Consider the following 20470-nt stretch of genomic DNA (forward strand, 5'->3'; position numbering starts at 1 on the left):
CATCTCGTCCTCTGTCGTCCCCTTCTCCTCTTGCCCTCATCACCACTTCTGCTCCCCACTAAATGTGATTCAATTGTGTTTAATGTGTATGTAATCTTACAAAATAAATATTCTTCTAAAATGCATAGTTTATCGCATGGGTATCTTCATTATATGCAAATACATGCAGATAGTGTTGTCTTATATTCTTTAACAATCTGGATGGCTTCTTATTTCATTGACTTATAGATTCACAGAAGTTACATTGACCTTTGAAGTCAAATTCATCCTTCCTCCCAAGGTCATCCCCAGGACAAGGGGCTGGATGTCCAGATTGACCCAAATACTCTCAGTAATGGGAGCCTCAGCCTTTGTCAGGGGGGCCAATTTCATGGTGATGGTCAAACTCCTTCTCCTAACACCCACCCCTAAATGCCACCCTTTATGAGGTCTCTGTACCAGGGCCCACAGTGGCACCATCATGACATAGTGGATGCCTCACCAGGTCCCACTCTACCATCTCGTTCCCTAGGCTCAGACTTAGGAACTGGGTTTTTTAAGACCTACTCCCTGACTTCTAATAATGTTGCTTCCCTCAGGTCATTTCCCTATTTAGAATCCTCCCTCCTTCCCTCTGTTTCCACTGCACCACAATGCCAGGGCTCTCCCGGCCCCTTACACACGGGTCTGTCCCTCCCTGGCGCCTCCCTTGCACACCTGCGTTACAACAGGCACCCATCTCTGGCTCCCATGTTCATTTTGCTGGTTCCTGCCCCCATGGATTTGTTCACACCACTCTTTTCTCCTGACACCTTTTCCTCTCTCTCTTCTAAGACCCAGGGTAACTTCCACTTCCTCGTCAAGAGTTGGAATCCCTCCTACACTGGAATTCTGGAGCTGTCCCGTAGACCAATTGAACAAATTACTTTCTCCTGACATTTGAATCTCAAAGTAATAAAAATACAGGAAATGGTAGAAGCCACTGTGTTCTGATTTCAGGGTCCTTTAGGCACCCTCTTCTGGATCCCTGGCTGTTCAAATGGTTTTTTAAGATATATTTGCCACTCGATATCATTTTACTAAACTCCTGTTCAAATGAAGGTCAGCAGCATTGCCGTTGCCTTCACTTAAAGACCCCTGGCTGCCACAGATGCAGTACCACCTGTTAGTAGGGGAACGGGGAGGGGCGATGACTTAAAAAAAAAATAGCCCTCTAATTCTATCCACTAAGAGATGTTTAAAAACCAACTTTTGAACTACTTTGATGTTATTTAGGCCACGTTTTAAACACTTAAACAACTCTCAGCCCATCACAGTGAGAAGCAGAGCATCTACTCAAGTCCTCGTACTCATCAGCACCCTCAACCCACCAGTGCTCGTATCTGGCTTCTCAGCAAACAGACATGAACCCACCTTGTGGCCTACGGTATCTGTGTGCTAGGAAAGTGCCTGGAAAACAGTGTATGACCGTCTTCTGGCTCTAAAGTCAAAGAACACATTAATTTTATCAGTGCTTTCAGAGCTAGGGTTATTCGCCTGCTTCTCTCATCTCCCCCTAGAGATTCAGCCAAACGCAGTCTCTCAGCTGTGAAAAACAAAACAGAAAGCAATTACTATTAGGAATATTAAACTTTGATCTTTGTTTTTTTCAGTGACACTAAAGACCTTTTGCCAAAGGGATCTTCTCTCAGGTTCCTGTTCTTCACTACGGAAGAAATCGAGACCTCCGTGAAGCAAGGATTATGAGATCAGGTCCACAAGAGCCAGCCAGTCTGATGCAAGTAACGGTATTTCATTGCCCTGCATCAAATGAGTACACCATTAGAATGATCTGGTCATTAGGAGAGTGGTTCACTCAGACCAATAGCCTGCAAGATGTTGTTCATTGTTTGGTCATTAAATCATGTCCAGCTCTTTGCAATCCCACAGACTGCAGCCCACCAGGCTCCTCCATCCATGGGATTTCCCAGGCCAGAATACTGGAGTGGGTTACCATTTCCTTCTTCAAGCCTGCAAGATATCGTCAGCCTATAAAACCAAGCTGAGTTGGGTTCTAGCCACAGATTGCTCAGTGATGGACCATGCCTCAGAACTAGGCAGGGACTCCTGTGTTTGCAATCACAAATGAGCACCTTGGCACCTGGTGAGGAAAACCTGGGAAAACACTTGTGTGGTATGATGTGCCTGTCCCAAGAAATGGCCCGCTGTCACCTGAGCACTGTGCTGTTCTCCCGACTTCTGCACGGCGCGTCATTGTACTGAACCATTCAGCCCCATGTTCAATTAAGAGCGTTTCTTAGCAACCAAAACAATATTATTTTGAAGCCAGAAGAAAAGCATCCAATTAGCACAAAACCCCAATTCCAAATTCTGAATCGGGACTTCTCCCCAAACACAGGGTCCACCGCCCTGGATGCAAAGAGGTATCCAAGGTGACTACCCCAAATGGGGCTCTCCTCCCCATCCATGGTGTTGCTGGCACCCCTCAGGGGCTGGAGGCCAGGTGGAACAGCAGCCCAAGTGCTGGAAAAGGGTGGCAGAGGTGCTGTGGGTGGCTCAGGAGGCTCCGCCCGGAAGGACCTGAGGACACGGGCTGTCACAGAGCAGCTGTGAGGCCCAGATTGTTCCCACACAGTCCCAGACCTCGTCGTACTTTGTTCCTGGAGCCGCCTCCCTCCCGAGCCTCCTGACACCATTTTAGCGGGTGTAACACGATGTCCTTGGAGCTCGGCTCTTCCCACGGCTTGAATCCCTCCCCTGGGGAGCTGGGAGCCATCCTTCTCCTGACATGAACTCTGGAGTGTCTGTCTGGGAGGAGAGACAGAACAGACGAGGATTCTGGGCGTGGCCAAAGACCGCAAAGACTGTTTCTGAGAAAAAAGGAAGAATCGAGTGAAAATTTGAGCAATGTTTAGGAACCAAAAAGAAGCTAGCCAACAAATTAAAACATTAGATTTTACCAGCCAGCAATGGATACATCCAATCTCTGATTGGTCCCCCTGCCCAGAAGTGACTAGATCATTTCTTCACAAACACGTTGGGCATTTGTAAATCTGGAGAAGACATTGGCTGTACTGTCCTGCCATCCCCACACAGGATGGGGCTGGAATTACTGTTCCAAAGCCTGGCCCATCCACAGCACCTTGTGCATGCACGCTAAGTCACTTCGGTCAAGTCCAACTCTTGTGACACTATGGACCCTACATAGCCCACCAGGCTCCTTTTTCCATGCAATTTTCCAGGCAAGAATACTGGAGTGGGTTGTTATGCTCTCCTCCAGGAGATCTTCCTGACCCAGGGATCTAACCCATGTCTCTTACGTCTCCTGCATTGGCTGGTGGGTTCTTTACCACCAGTACCACCTGGGAAGCCTCCACAGCACCTTCAACAACCTCACTGAAGACAACACAGCCCCTCTTCACAATCAGGTCATATTGGATCACTGACAGTGGTCCATAGGTAAGCCAGTGTTTCTGTTGGTCAATGACATCCTCCTCAAAAAATATGGAACATGCTTATCAGAAATCTGAACTGTGAAACCAAATCAAGCCAACAGCAAGCACAGTACCTGAAAAGATGCAAAGAGAACATTTCCAGAACAGCCGGAGCTCCACATGTTTATGGATGAGATAAAAGGAGTTGGAAGGTGGAGCTGGGGTCACAGCAAGCCAAGTGCCGAAGAAGCAGACGCTGAAAGGTGCAGAAGTGGTGGACAACACAGCGGCTGCCTTTCAAAGTCAGCTCAGCACATCATACTTTTATGAAGACGCTGTTGAATCTTCAGGGCTCCACTTTAGGGCTGTGTATTCTGTTGGGAAGCCCTCAGTGTGTTGTGATTTTTTTTGATGGTGGATTTGCTCTTACCTCAGAGTGCGTTGTGGCCACATCTTATACACGTCGTTTGACAGTCAACCAGCTTGAGAGAATCACTGAGCCTCTCCCTGGGCTTCAGTTGATGAGGAATTTTGATGAGGGTCACCAACGTCTTTTCCAGTGCTAACGTTTTCAGCACAGCTAATGTTTCGTCACCATGATTTTCACCAATGCCTTCTCCTCACTGCACCTAGACATGAAAAAATACCAGTACATTATCGAGGAGGGTGAGGATCCCTTAAATAGGCAGATTTGGTGCCATTTGACCCCCCAAAATCCACAAAATTTAGAAACACACAGCTGCTGCAGGCAATATCAGCCTATTTGGTCACTTGGCTTCCCTGTGCCACCCCTGACTGTCTGCTCTTGAGCCAGGATCACAGATCTCCCTTCTCTCGTGTCCCAGGCTCGCTTCCAGGCAGGGGATGGTTGGAGTCACTTTTACCAACATCTTCTGCATCTCAGCTGCAGGACCTACATACAATTTCCAAAGGCTACGTCACCAAGGGAACATGTGATTGCAAACATTGACTTTCAATTTTCTGATTTCCTCTGTTAGCATAATTCCATAAACCTAATCCCCGGAGACCCTGGGGTTACAAGCACAGAAACACATTGAGTCCAAGTTCCCAGGAAGAAGGAAGCCAGGGGACTGTGGAGAGGAGGCCAAAGACAGAGATGCATACTGCCTCAGGCAGTTGTGAAAAGAGAAAGAATACTGCTCCCGGCTCTGGGCTCGGAAAACTCATGCCCACGCATTTGGCAGATCAGACCGCCTCATTTTCTGGACACATACACATCCGGCCTTCCAGCGTTTGCTTCTTAATCTTCTTAGCTGTTTGCTGCCCGGAAGATTCAGGTCCAAGGCAGAAGGTGGAGATTAGATGTAGTAACGCCCCCTACTTGGGAGCATGTTATGGAGCACATGTTTGTTCTCTCAGTCACTGCATTTTCAAAGGCATGTTGGAAATGTCAGGAAAAATTAGCTTAAAAGGGTTTCTGAAGTTAAGTCTGGTCAAAGGGACCTAGCAGGAGTCCTTTATGTGCCTGTCCACCCTGTGGGGCCTGGAGCAAGATTATGCAGCAGCTTCAGGACAAAGCAAGGTGGGTGGCTGAGCAGCGCCCGCCCCAGGAATGATGCTTTGGGAAGTCATGGAGCTGTTTTCCCTAATCCTCCTTGCATCCATTTGGGAAGGATTTGGGTCCGGAGAGGTAGATAGCATTGAAACCTCTCATGAGGAAAAAATGACAATGGACCAGTGTCTGGAGTTCACCAGCTTTGCTAAGAAGGGCTGTTTAACAAAAGCGCCAGCCTGGACTTCACGTTGTGTGACTGCATCGCCGCCAGTACCCTCCACCAGGCGTCCAGCACAGCCACCGAGGCTGCTCTTATTCTAGACGGAGCCGAGAGGAAAGTCAGGTAATGCCCTGATGGGCAGCGGATGAGGATGGACGGGGCCGTCTGTGACTGACAGCCCCAGCACTCAGGCCTGGAAGCCTCAAAACCCTTTGCACTCAGTGACAGACAGCACACTTTTTGCGTGCATTTGTGCTCAGTCATGTCTGACTCTTTGCAACGCCCTGACTGTAGCCCACCAGGCCCCTGTGTCTATGGAATTCATCAGGCATGGATACTGGAGTGGGTTGCCATTTCCTTCTCCAGGGGATCTTCCCGACCCAGGGATCAAACCTGCACCTCTTGCATCTCTGGCATTGGCAGGCAGATTCTTTACCACTGAGCCACCAAGGAAGCCCATATATGTCTTTTATGAGGATGCAAAAGAACTACACTCCCCCACACTGTTGGTGGGGGTGTAAAATGGTACAAACACTGCCAAATTACTACATAATTTCACTTATTTAAAAGTCTAGGAAATTCGTACTAATCTGCATTGACGGCATCAGTGGTTTCCTATGGATGAAGTGGACAGCAGGAAGAGGTTACAGAAGGGCATGAGAAAATTTGGGGCTAATGAGTATATTCCTTATCTTTACTGTGATGGTGATTTTGCAGGTGTAAACACAGAACAGAGTTTATCAATTACATCCTTTTAACGTGTGTAGTTTATTGTATGGTAATTAGGCCCCATTAAAGCTGTTTTTAAAACACCCGTCTTTTAGTCTTCTGCCTCTTCCTTATCCTTTGAGCATTGAGCACCTTCTCTGGGAAGGTTTCTTGGCCACCACCCCTTCCCCATTTCCCCCCCACACTCTGTTTAGGCCCACACCATGCCCCTCTTCCATCCCTCTATGATAACACTCTTTAGGGTATTTTGTAAGGACTGATCGTCTTGTGTGGTACTGAGAGTTGGGCTCCAGCTTTCATTTTTGCATCTTTGGCACCTACCGTGGCACCAGGAATGTTATGTTCAGTGAATATTTGTTGAATGAATGACTAAATGAAAGAATTTTAAATATTTACTTTGCATCTTCTAAAACACTAGATACCAAAGAATGAAGATAATATATGCTTAATATTCAACAAAAGATGGATGGAAGGCTAGACAGATGGACGGACAGGTGGATGAATGGATAGATGGATGGATGGATGGATGGACAGGTGGATTGATGGACAGACAGGTAGATGGATGGATGGATGGATGGATGGGTAGATGGATGAATGGGTGATTGGATGGATGGATGGATGCAGCCCACATCCCATGTATTAGCATGCAGGAGGCACAGTAATAACCTACCCTTGCAGCTGATGTAAGCTTCCAACTTACACACAAAATGGCCTCATCACACCTGACCCTGCAGCATTTGAGGTTATGATTCCTCACGACCTGGAGTAAGCTTCTGAACTCTCCCCTTGAAACTTTCCCAATAGCCACAGTGCCCCCAGGCCAGCAGCTCAGACCCCATGCTCCCTCCATGTCAGGCATCATGAGGTTCAGTCCAACCCAGAGCCCTGTTGTGATGTCAAGAATTTTTTTAGGTCTTTCCAAATCAAACTTTGCCTGAAAATGTTCTATTTTGTCATGGCATTGAGTGGAGAAAAATGGAATAAATTGTTCCAGTCCAATACCTTCTTTTTTCCTAATAAACCCCAATTTCCCAAATTATAATTAAAAGAAAAATATTAGAGCACAAACAGCATTATAATTTTGAATTGCTGTGTTCGGTGGAGTTTCCTCTCTAAATCCACATCAATAGGTAATTTAACAAAAGGCGAAATCGCAATGGGAGTTCAACAGATGAAATTAACACAGCATACAGCTCCGGACTGAAATATTTCTTTGCCTATGTAATTGCTTGCAGCCACCCTTGTGTAAAAGCCCCCATCAGATTATAGGATTTGTTGTATGTAAATTGAAGACTAAATGGTTGGTAGCACCTTTCAGCTCTGCGATGCTGGAAATGAGTTTTTTAATAGGAAATTAGATTAGTAATATTTTAGTCAACAAAAATGTGGGGAAATTCTGCATAAAGATGAGAAAATCATTCATGCAAAGAGACTTTAGACTCAAGAACGAACAATTGTTGAAATTTGTGAATGGTTATTCACAAAAGAATTTCTCCACATTTCTCCTGGCCAAAGTCCAGGGCAGAAAAAATGATTTTCTTTATACCTTTATCACACGAGTCCACCACAATGAGTATTCTAGATAACGATAGTGGAGTCCCTTCCTCCAATTCCCAGCGTTTTGTGTGTAACCTGGAAGCTTAAATCAGCTGCAAGGTTAGGTAATTACTGTGCCTCCTGCACGGTAATACACGTGATAGCGGCTGCATCCTAAGAACACGGTCCCTGGAAGGCTGGAGATGGGAACTCACTGAGAGGGGGAGGGCGTCCCCGGGGAGGGAGGTGAAATCTGGTGTCTGGTTCTTTGTTCCAGGAAATGGACCTGGCTGCGTTCTAGGAACCAGGGTGAGGCACCTGTCGTTCTAGGCCAGAAGTAAAAGGAAATCTGATACCTAGCTCTTGCTCTAAACCCAGGAAACTTGGAAGCCAGGACAGAGCACGCTGTCCTGGTAAGCGGGAGAGACCAAGACAGAGAGAACCGTACTTAGGAGCTGGTCACTGAGCCCCCGAGAGGCAGGCTGAGGGTGAGCAGACGCTGGCAGCATCCCTTCCTCGCATGCTGGACTGGGGGGGGCCCTCGGTCCCTGGCTACATGGGCCCCTCCAGACCGCAACTTGTCTTATCACAGGGAACATAAGAGGAAAGTCAGAGAGAGAAAGTGCCAGCAGGACTGAGGTCACCTTCTGTTATAACCTGGTCATGGAAAAGCCCACCACTTTTGCTGTAATTGACGCACTAGAAACACGTCACAGGGGCAGCCCGCATATGTGTGGGGTTGGGGGGCACGCTTCATGCAGAGGGAGAGTAGCAGGAGGTAGGGATCATGGGGATCCATTGTAGAGGCGGCTGAGAATGGGTCTCTTCCCTAAGTTGAACAATTCCTCCCTTCTGAACTGCATCTGAGAAGAGAGAGCGGGTCCTAAACAGGGGTTGCTGCTCCAGCGATGGCGTTTCCTTCCTAAACTCCGCCCCTCCCTCAACGACGGAGTGGTGCTCGCAGCTGTGCTGGTCATTGAGCAGCCTGTACTGCCTGTGTGTTGGGCAAGTTACTCAGCCTCCTGCAGTGATTCTTCCTCTGTGATCGGAATATAAGGAGAGCCTTGCAGGGACTCGGGGAACGAATGAGTTGGCATCTACATAATGCCTGATGCGTAAGGAGCACTCAGTCACTTTCTTTTCCTCACTCCGTGGTTTGAGCTATTTGTTGTCCCTCTGACCAAAAGCATCCCCCATCCTGTCTTCTCCCCTGAAACTTCTGACTCTTCTCTGGAGCCCCCTAAGGTCCCTTCTCTGCTCCCACACATCTTGGAACCCACACCTGTTACTACTTGTTCTACCACATATGGACTTGGGAATTTTTGATCAATTCGAAACTTGAATGGATATGACCTCTTACTTTGGGGCAAGCATTTCCTAATTTCATATTGGAAATGATGTCTCCTAAACAGCGAGCTGTTTGAAGGGAGAAGCTGTGCCCAATATATCATCTTGTATATTCTTTTTCAGATTTTTTTAGGTTATTACAAGAAATTGAGTGGAGTTTCCTGTGCTATACAGTAGGTTCTTGCTGGTTATCTAGTTTACATATTGTAGTGTCTATATGTTAATCCCAAACTCTTAATTTATTCCTTCTCTTCCTTTCCCCTTTAGTAACCATAAGTTTGTTTTCTGTGTCTGCAAGTTGATTTATATTCTATAAATAAGTTCCTTTGTATAATTTTTTTTAAGATTCCACATATAAATGATATTACGTGATAGTTGTCTTTCTCTGTCTGGCTTATTTCACTTAGCATGATAATCTCTAGGTCCATCCATGTTGCTGCAAATGACATTTCATCCTTTATTTTATACACACACACACACACACACACACACATATACATATACTCAGCCAATGTATATTCGTTTTTAAAAAAATATCTGTGGCTTCCCTCATGGTCCAGTGGCTAAGATCCTCCCTCCCACTGCAGTGAGCACAGGTTTTATCCCTGATTGCAGACAATTTTGCATGCCATGTGGCATAGCCAAAACAAAGAAAAAAATATCTGGCACAGGGTGCAGCCCACAGCACCCGCTGGAATGATTTGAGCTAGTTCTCCTCCCTCAATCAGAGTGAAATGGATTCCATCATACTGCCTTTCTGCACCGCTCTCAGGCAGGAATTACAGGATTGACGAGCTGACAGTTTCCCAAAGAGTCTGGACTTGCTTTAAGTTAATCAATGAGTCTGAAACGTGGCAGGGATGCTTCCAGGAGAGAAGGCCCACTGAGAAGACACAGAAATGCAGAATACGGGCTTTGCCCCAGGGAGGTTGACAGACCAGGGAGGTTGACAGACCAGGGAGCCCAGTAAGACGTGAGCACAGAGAAGCATAACCAACAATGAGAAGCCAAGCAGGAGGAGAGCTCGGTGGGTGGTGTCTGCAATCTAAGAGCTGTGTGTGGAGGGGAATCACGGAGCAGCTGGGCAGAGTTTTAAAGGAAGGAGACAGGAATCGAGTTGGATGTTGAAAGGTGAGCAGGATCCAGGCGGGTAGAAAGGTTGGTGGCGAGGGCAGGGCTGAGGGAGACCTTTCAGTCCAGGGAATGTCATGGACCCAAATCAGACAGGAAGGTGGGATGCAGTTTGACAGGAGGGAAAGTTAGAGATGCAACCTAGAGGAGAAAGATTCAGAAAGGTGCATCTGGGACACAGAAAGCCTTGAAGTCAAGCTAAGAAAGTTGGACATATTGTCACAGACCATGAGGCTCCATGGGTCCCTTAAGCTGCAGAGTGACTTGATAATGTTGATAAGGAAGGTTGGTCTAGCCTCAGGATATAGCCCCAACCATATGCTCCCAGTGCAGATGGCACCGAATAATCTAGCAAGTCACCCTCTGGCCATGGGACAGCCTGGTCCTGACCACCAGGGACTATTCCCTGCGCTCCTCGCCCTGGTATGTCCGCCTGCACTGGACGCTCCTCACTCACTGTTGAACGTTCCTTCTACAGGCTTCTATGTTCTCAGAGGGGCCATTCCTACTGCAAGAGGAACAAAACAAAAACAAAAGCAAGAGGGAACTGTTTGAGAATTATTGCAACAGCTGTGCAAGCTGAGTAATGCACAGATATTCTCTTACCTGAGACTGAGCAGGAGAATTAGGAAAAAGAATAGATTTAATAGGTTTTTTCAGTGGGTCCCTTCCCAAGACAATATCCAAGTGTTCCCTGCAGTAGAAAATTACTCTAAAACACAACTACCTCCCAAGAAACCAGATCATCATAATCATTTAAGGACCTTAAGCAGAATAATAAGCTTCAAAAACAAATTATGGAGTTATTTAAACGACTACCCTATCAACAGGTTAGGAAATTCCCTCTGAAGCATAACAGACCCCAAAAAGGAGTTAAATATCCTGATGATCCCCCCAGCCCTCAGGAAGCAAGGGTCCGTCACTTGCCAGCAGGCTGGGTAAGTGAGCTGACTCTTTTGGGGACAGGAGCGGGGTGGCCTCTGCTCCTGGGGTTACCGTTGAATCCTTAATGCTGGGCAGATTGTTGAGGGTTCCAGCCTGGATGCACAAGCTCTGAGCATGTGATGAATCGGAGCCCGAAGTTTCCAACAGTCAATTTCTATAAAACGCATCTGCTGGAGGGGAGGAGGGAACAGGAGAGGGATCAGTGGGTGGAGGATGAAGAGCTCAGTGACTGTCTAAGGTCCAGTTTTCTGAACGTCCCTGAAAACTCCCTTCTGAGCTGCGTGGATAGAAGGGGACTGCCAGGAAAAACTGAAGGAGACACCCTTACAAAGGAATCTGTAAAGAAAAACAGCATTTGGTGGGGGTGAGGGGCACAGGTTTTAATCACAGGACTAAGCAGCTGAATTATTGATGAATCCTCTTAACAGCTCTGTAAGGTAGGTACTGAAATAGGGTACTGTCCCCATTTCACAGATGGGAACACTGAGGCTTCCAGAGGTTAAAATGGAAGATTATCCAGTAAGTGGCAAAGCTAGAATCCAAACTCAGGCCAGTTGACTCAAGCCCCTGCCATTTAATATTGCACAAAATTGTGTCACAAGCAAGGCTGGGGACAATACTATGCAGAACAGGAGGCAATGGGGGGAACAATGAGCCCCAGTGACAGGTGGAGGGTCCCCAGAGACCAGGGCCTCAGGCACAGGCACTGCTGAGTCCATACAGGGCACCACCACCAGAGGGAGTGGCTCCTTGGGGCTGCAGACAGGAGCAGAGTGAAGACCATGGGCAAGATGGGGGTTCCAGGGCCACGGTGGCTGGGTGTCCTCTGTGTGTTTATGGCAGTGGAAGGGGTGAGCAAGAAGGGGACAAAGAAGAGACAAGAAAAGGGCCCAGCACAAAGCCCAGAGGAAGAGCAACATTTCAGGGATGAAGAGGGGGGTCAATATTCCCATTGCTGCACTGCATGTGGAATCTGCCCAACCCAGGGATCAAACCTGAGTCTCCGGCACTGGCAGGCGGATTCTTTACCACTGAGTGACCAGCAAGCCCCTCCGTAGGAATAACTCCCTAACAGTCACTCAAGAGTCTAGGGGTATTTGCCTTCTTTAGGTTTTTCTACTTCAACTGTATTTACATCTCTTTCCTTTTTTCTTTATAAAGTATTTTTTATGTGGAGCATTTTTAAAGTCTTTATTGACTTTGTTATAATATTGCTTCTGTTGTTTATGTTCCGGTCTGTAGGCCATGAAGCCTGTGGGATCTCAGTTCCCCAACCAGTAATCAAACCTGCACCCCCTGCATTGGAAGGCAATGTCTTAACCACTGGACCACCAGGAAAGTCCCTACATCTCTTTTCTCATACCGTGCTCTGCCTCTTTCTGTCTCTCTCTCTCTCAGTTTACAGAAACACTACACACTTGCCATAAGTGCAAAGAAGGAAATCAGAAGGCTGCTACCACCAAACCTTAAAGTCCTTTAAATAAAGTTTCAGGCAAAGCATTCACTCAACAAATATTTATTGAGTGTCTACTACAAAAAAGAAGCCGGGAGAAGCCAGGTTAATTTTATGGTCAATTAATTTCGCCAAGTTAACCTATCAGAGGTGATGGATGCAGTGTCCTGGGTGCCATCTGGGGACAGCAAATGTGGTCCAAGGCTGGAGCATGTTTGAAGAGATGCAGCTGAGCAGCTTGGTCAAATGAAAGGACAGTGGAGGATGAGCCCGGAAAGAAGGAGTTGCATAGGGGAGATGTGAGCCAAAGCCAGAAATAAGCCTGAAATATAGCACTGGGATTAAACAAGTCCCTGAGGTTATGGGGTGAAAAGATCATTTGGCAATTTAAGCATCAGTATCGGCTCTCAGGGACTTCCCTGGTGGCTCAGTTGGTAAAGAATCTGCCTGCAGTGCAGGAGACTCAGGTTCTGTCCCTGGGTAGGGAAGATCCCCTGGAGGAGGGCATGGCAACCCTCTCCAGTATTCTTGTCTGGAGAAACCCATGGACAGAGGAGCCTGGCGGGCTACAGTCCATAGAATTGCATAGAGTTGAATACGACTGAAGCAACTTAGCACGCACGCATGCACCGGGGCCTCAGAGCTTACCTGAAGTCCAGGATTCAGGTGCACCTCTGGGGTCTCCAAGGGCTTCAGCTGTTTCTAAAACAATGAGCTGAAGTCTCATCTGGATTTGAATGGACCCGAGGCCTGCAGCCTGCAGATGGATCACTTTGCATGGTGTTGCGATATCTTACCTTCAGATTCACCAAAACGGGATTGAACATGCATGTCCCTAAAGATCTTAATATTTGTGCTTTTTTAAAAATCCAACTGATGGTCCTATTTTCATAGGAAAAGCCATAGATTTTCGCAAAGAAAGGTTTATAAAGAAAATGGATAGAGCTTGCCTGGTGGCTCAGTGGTAAAGAATGCATCTGCCAATGCAGGAGACACGGGTTCAATCCCTGATCCAGGAAAATCCCACAGGCCATGGAGCAACTAAGTCTGCGCAGCACAACTGTTGAGCCTGTGCTCTAGAGCCTGGGAAACACGACTGCTGAAGCCTGCAGGCCCAAGAGTCTGTCCTCTGCAACGAGAGAAGCCAGCTAAACAAGAAGACCATGTACTGCAGCTAGAGAACAACCCCCTCTTGCTGCAACTAGAGAAAGCCTGTATAACAGCAACAAGGACCCAGAGCAGCCAAAAAGAAAATACATAAATTAAATTAAAAATTTTTAAAGAATATGGGTAAAGAGAAGATGCACAATGATTGAGTCAGAAAGACACAGCATCTGAAAGGGAAAAGGAAGACTGTCAGATCTATTAAAGTTACATGGTAGCAACAATCAGGATGGACACTCTGGCAGCAGACACTCCTTAATGTAGAGGTTTCTTTAATGTAGGCTATTAACCATGCTGACCACCTTAGGCTTGTGCTTGCCTTGGTAAGAAACTTTTAATCAGAGAGAGAGAGTAGCATTTCCTGCCCTGCGAGGGTGATCAATACTCCCACTCATGCCAAGAGCCCATCTGCCAAAGCCAGCATTTTTGCCAGTCTCTCCAAGTTTCAAAAGGGAAGTTGGCACTCCTGAGCAGAGCATGAATCTTTGACAGTCTCCTAATGGCCAACATTATTAAATAGTAATCAGACAGCTCTAGACTCCTCTGCATCTTGTCATCTCAGGATTTGAAGGCCTGCCTATGTGCCAAGCACCTACTCCTCATCCAAGCGCCTTCATCACCACCAAGGATGGGCTGGAAAACTTGTACCTCAACTTTCCAGTATGTTACCTGACTTCTCTGTGTCTCTGGCTCACCCTCAGTTTGAGTTCTAGTAAAAAAAAAAAAAAAAACCAAAGAATTGTCATTGTTTGAACTCATTCTGGAAAAGCTGTGATTTGGGTCATAAATGAGAGGAGGGAGGTCCTAGGGAGGTCCTCACCCTGTAGAGAATGGCCAATGCTCTTCCCCCACTAGAACTGGACTCTCCATCCTAAAGATCAACCTGTGGCTAAGTGACAGCTCTTACTTCTAGCATTTGTAAAAGCAAAGCTTTTAAACAATGCTTTTTTCTTACTAAACTTTAAACTCTTTTGATAAAGGCCAGTCAGAAAAGACCAGGCCAAGAGTTCATCATGGTAAGAGATGTAAACTTGTTCCAGGTACTGAATTGATGATTAAGAAAACAGGCAAATGGTATGTAAGGCTTTTGCTGCTGAACCAAACTGAGGGTTTAGAAAACTTCTCAGGCTCCTCTCTACTGCACCCAGCTTTTTTTTTTTTTTTTTAAGGAAAAAATAAAACTCTTCCAAACCCCTGAACCAACTCATCGGAAAAGACCCTGATGATGGGGTAGATTGAGGGCAGGAGGAGAAGGGGACAACAGAGAATGAGGTGGTCAGATGGCATCACCCACTCAATGGACAGGGGTTTGAGCAAACTCTGGGAGACGGTGAAGGACTGGGAAACCTGGCATGCTGCAGTTCTTTGGGTCTCAAAGAGTTGAACATGGCTTAGTGAGTGAACAACAACAACAAACCTCTCTCATATGTGCTCAATGGAAAATAGTCTCTCTTAATTTTTTTAGCTGAAGTCACTGGTTAATACCAATGAATTCCCACAGAGCAAGCAGATTTGAAGAGAAGTCAAAATAATTTTGGAGAAGGCTATGGCAACCCACTCCAGTGTTCTTGCCTGGAGAATCCCAGGGATGGGGGAGCCTGGTGGGCTGCCGTCTCTGGGGTCGCACAGAGTCAGACACGACTGAAGCGACTTAGCAGCAGCAGCAGCAGCAAAATAATTTTGATCAATGTCATTTACCCAGAGAACATGGGATGGTTACTAGTTAGGAAGTTGAGGCAAGAGAAATTGGAACATTTCAAGGACTTTAAATTGGCAGTAACTTGAGGACCTGTGAGGGCAGCTGTTCCGGGTACAGTGGCCGTAAGACTCCACTATTCTCAATCCATAAGTAAGAAAACTCAAAGTTTTGTCAAAAGTTACCCAATTCGAGACCTCTTCTCTTTGTGGGCTTCTTGTAACATATTATGGAACAGTAAGAACCTTAGGGAAAGAAAAGGAACTGATTAAACTGTGGCATATTTATATTATTCAGTTCAGTTCAGTTCAGTCGCTCAGTCGTGTCCGACTCTTTGCGACCCCATGAATCGCAGCTCGCCAGGCCTCCCTGTCCATCACCAACTCCCGGAGTTCACTCAAACTCACGTCCATCGAGTCGGTGATGCCATCCAGCCATCTCATCCTCTGTCGTCCCCTTCTCCTCCTGCCCCCAATCCCTCCCAGCATCAGAGTCTTTTCCAGTGAGTCAACTCTTAGCATGAGGTGGCCAAAGTACTGGAGTTTCAGCTTTAGCATCATTCCTTCCAAAGAACACCCAGGACTGATCTCCTTTAGAATGGACTGGTTGGATCTCCTTACAGTCCAAGGGACTCTCAGGAGTCTTCTCCAATACCATATTTCAAAAGCATCAATTCTTCAGCACTCAGCTTTCTTCACAGTCCAACTCATTACACATCAACAATATTTCTGATTTTGGTTATTACGCTTCATACTAAGTGATGTAGTAAAATATATCAGCAATATTCACATGTTAAAGCTTTCATGATCTGCATGGAGTGACTTCCTTAGTAAAAGTTAACCTCCTACACATACATGCTACATTAAAACTCATTTATTGAACTTTTGAGGGCTTCCCTGATAGCTCAATTGGTAAAGAATCCGCCTGCAATGCAGGAGACCCCAGTTCGATTCCTGGGTCTGGAAAGTCTGCTGGAGAACCGATAGACTACCCACTCCAGTATTCTTGGGCTTCCTTTGTGGCTCAGCTGGTAGAGAATCCGCCTACAATGTGGGAGACCTAGGTTCGATCCCTGGGTTGGGAAGATCCCCTGGAGAAGGGAAAGGCTACCCACTCCAGTATTCTGGCCTGGAGAATGACTATATAGTCCTTGGGGTCACAAAGAGTCAGACACAACTGACCGACTTTCATTGTTGGACTTTTGAGATATTATTGCACCTCTGCTCAGTTGCGATCCCCATCTGCTCCCCCTGAAAGAGCAGACCCCTGGCTTCCTTTGCTTCTCTGTTTCCTAATCTTCCTTCATTTCCCTCATGCCAGCATCACCCTCTGACAATTATCAGAGATTCCTCCTTAGAATAAGACCTGTGTTACTCACTGGACTGTTTCTAGCATCTAACCCAACACTCACTGCACAGCAGGAGCTACAAACGAGTGAGTGAGTGAATGAGTGAGTGAAGGAAGGAAGGAATAAATGATTTTTCCTAAACTGACTCCACATTACACATGGTGCATTTCAGGCCCTATACAGTGGCACCTTCTTTAAAAATCAATATTGGCCTCTTCATGGGCTTACAATTACCTTGAATAGATCACACATACAGGATATCCGTGACTTTCAATTAATCCAGAGGGAACCCTAAAAGGACTTAAGATGAGCAGCAGAAGATACTCACAGAGTGTATGAAGTAGCCAATCAGAAATTAGAAGTCCCTGGTGAGCCATCCCCTAACGAACAGAGAGAGAGCATTTCCTGGCTTACGGGAAGGAGAGCAGAGCCCGGGGAAGTGCCTTATACAGCTGGATTAGTTATTGGAAACTCGTTTCCTTGGGCCAGCCAGTCCTTCCAGACGCTGAGTCTGTAGCTGTCTGCGTCTCTCCTTCAGGGGCACAGATCAGGGGAATGGAGTGGGCCCTGTAGCATCAGCTGCTGGCTTCCACCTCATAACCGCACAGTCCATTTAAAGGAGCAGAGGATGGGCACAGCTTTGCGGTGAAGCAACAGACAAACCCCAGAGAGCCTCCTGGAAGAGGTGTCCCATCCTCCTGAGCCACCCAATCCTGCTCATTGCCTGGAAAGACACCCAGTAACCACTTGTGTTTCTCTCCAGACTCTGTGACTGTGTTTGATTAGGATCTTGAGTGAAATAAGCTGGGAATGTCTTCAGAGCTAAAAGTTCCTTTCTATGCATAATTAATATTCCACCTCTTTGGAGATAAATTTTATCTATCCAACTCTGTAAATGGATCGTTTCCCCTTGGCTATTAGTATGTCGTCTCTTTACCAAAAATACAATAAAACACAAAGAAAAATGATAGGTAAAGAAGAACGCCTCGCTAAAAATGATTTACATTTTTCTTCCAACGTGAAACGTTTAAGAATGTTTTTAATGCCTGTCCAGCTTGAAACCCGCTGTAAATGTCTTACAACATTTTGTTACAGGCTTTACCCATCTGTGCTGAAAACAGCTGATGATTTAATGCAAATTGTTATTGTGTTTTTGCACAATCTCCCGGCGATCTTTTCTATTTTGTACTAGCATTTGGGGGTCTCCTTCGCATCTGCTTCAGAAACATGCCTGCTAGGGTTGGCTTTCTGTTGAGGCCACTCTCTTCAAATGCACACTGACGTCCCCATGGTGCAGACCCTACTCATTTTCTTTTTTTTTCACTGTCTTTAATCTCATAGGATTCTTTCTCTTTTCTCAGCATTAAAACCTGGCTGAGAAATGCATACTTTCAGGTCTAAGAGGTTTAAATAGTGAAGTGATGGATCCAAAGCATGGAACAGTGGTTTCCAACAAGGGACCCAGTGGGGTCTGCAGGTCCACACGGAGGCTTGGCTGGTTGTCTATTGCAAAGGGATCTAGGGGCTAAAGTAAACTGTTATATATCCATTATATTTATCTCACACTATGTGTATAATATATGTACATATGTAATTTTCAAGTGTATGCAAATACTATTATGATTAATAAAATTTATTTTGAGAGTGTTGTTAATTCTCTCTTACTGCATACTATTGTGTTTGTTTTGCCAATTGATGAATTACCATCAAGTAAGGAATTTTAAATTGGTTCAAAACAAAAACCTTCCTTTTGCTAAAACCCTCATGACCCCACAGGTTCAGGACAATGGGTTCCACCTTCCAATCGGGCAGTTCTCCAACCGGCAAGTCACAAACTCTCCCGGTTTCCTCATGCGTAAAATTGGACTCTCGTTGCTCTAACGTGCTTCACAGGGTTTGGGGATGCAAAAGAAGTGAACGCTGTACAAATTGTAAAGCCCTGCACGCTTAAGTCCACTGAGAAATGTGGGAGCCAGGGGCCTCTCTGCCCTCTGACAGCCGCTTCAGATTTTGTGTTAACGCTTTGGTTGCTTGGACCAGAGGGTGAGCTCCTTAGGCTCCAATGGCAGGCCAGTCACACAGAAAACATTAAAGGAGGCTAGGAAATGGAGTTTCAAGTCAAGGGCATGGGCAGAACAAGCTTACGTGGAGGCCCTGTAAGCCAAGTTCAAAGGTTTACATTATTCCAAGATACCTGGCTTGCGGGGTGAGTCCTCATTCCAGCCCTCTCTGGGGCTGTCAGGCTGATGTTTGGTCCCATTTCATCCCAAGGTAAACAACCATGGTGAGTTTGTTGCTGCTGACAGCAGGAGATAGGAACTGAGTGAACCCCGAAGCCAGATCGTTCACCAAGGTCACGACTGATTTAGACATGTGGGGGCCGTTTCCTTCCTGTCACTTGCCAGCAATTTATGGCACGTCGCCCCTTCTAGTTTGCAGTCGGCTGGGCCCTGAGCCACGTGAGACTGTTTTTAATGGCAAAATCTTCAAAGTTGTACTTAAAATATTTGCATCATAAAATCCCACATGGAAGCCAAACTTGAGCTTCAGGAGGAGTGTCCTAGCAAGTACGACTCGCCTTCAGAGAGGGGAGAAGGATTCCTCCCGGGCACCGCCTTCCAGAACTGACAGCACCCCAGGAGGAGACACAGCTCCACAGGAGACACAGGAGGGATGGAACAAACTCCACGTGGCTCTCCTAAGCCAGCAACGGTGCATGGCGACTTGGCAGTTAGCTGAGCAATTCAAAAAAGCGTGTTTTTCACACATTTAATTGATCCTGTGAGGAAATAAGTGTTAAGGATGAAAGATGAGTAACTGTTCAAACTCACTGTGGGAAACCTTCCTCCCTGTTTCTTGCACTTTTCTCCCAAGTCCAGACTGAAATAGACTCACCTGAGGAGTGACAGGCTGATGCACAGGTAACTCGCTTTAAAAAATTAAAAATGAGGAAATAAAAATTGATCAGTGGGATTTAAACTCAGAAAGGAAAAGAAAACTTATGAAGGACTATGATTATCCTCTTTAGCAAAAACATTTGATCTTATCTGGCTCATAGTGAAATCTTTTATAAAAATGAAATTCTCCACTATAGGGTTTCCTCTAAGACTAAATTTATGGACGAAGGACACCCATTGATTTTTCCTTTGCTGAATATGAAAGCTGAGGGAAGAGAAAAAAGAGGCAGAGGAAGATATATGTTGACTGGGGAGATGATGAATTTTTGGAGGGAACAACAACCTTCTAATGAGAAAATAAGTTCCTTCTGTGGGGAGTGCAATGATAATCCCACCTTTTCTCCATGAAATCTGAAGTAAAATATCAGTTTCTTGTTTAAATTAAAAAAAAAAAGCTTATGCTCAGAATTACAACCCTCATCCTCCACGCATTAAAAAAAATAAAAGTCAATTTAATTCAGCCAGCTTCGTGATCTAATCATTAGTCAGAGATGAAGGTGGTTTTCCATTAAAGTGTCTCCATCACTCTCACTTTCTGACCTGCGAACATTCTTATTAGCTGCCTTATTAAGATGATATCCTGTCTCTGAAGTAAGAAAAGAAGATTATCTCTTTACCTGACATGTCATTGTCGAAGTAATCTTTGTTAAAAAAAAAAAGAGAGAGAGAACTGTTAAATAGACATTTAAATTTATAGCCCTTGGTGTCATAGAAGGACATTTATGATGGGACAAACGTGATGGAACCTCAGTCACTTCCTCCACTAGGACCAGCAAAGCAAGCCAGAAACAAATTGCTGTCTGTTTAAGCTTAGGTTGGTATTAACTGGAGTCAAGACTTTTTTTTTAATCCTGATTCAACAACTTTAGTATGTTTTTAAATTAGTGTTCCATTGCTTTTATAGCCACCCCTTTATGCTTTAAAATTTAGTAAAACAAAATATATACTGTGTTGTGAGTCAGCAATCATTGTGTTAAAACAAAACCCTGGCATTCTTGTTATTATACCAGAGGAA

The 20470-nt window shown here is 45.7% G+C and overlaps 1 long non-coding RNA gene across 1 annotated transcript; it reads right to left on the reverse strand.

The window, feature by feature from the left end:
• Positions 1-217: 217 nt before the first annotated feature.
• LOC123329264 lies at positions 218-4535 on the reverse strand. Its single transcript, XR_006544649.2, has 2 exons — positions 4151-4535; positions 218-4042 (listed from the first exon to the last, which is right to left on the reverse strand). It is a non-coding gene; the product is annotated as an uncharacterized LOC123329264 (long non-coding RNA).
• Positions 4536-20470: the final 15935 nt, after the last annotated feature.

The sequence above is a fragment of the Bubalus bubalis genome, chromosome 14, assembly GCF_019923935.1.
Source record: "Bubalus bubalis isolate 160015118507 breed Murrah chromosome 14, NDDB_SH_1, whole genome shotgun sequence".
Lineage (NCBI taxonomy): Eukaryota > Metazoa > Chordata > Mammalia > Artiodactyla > Bovidae > Bubalus > Bubalus bubalis.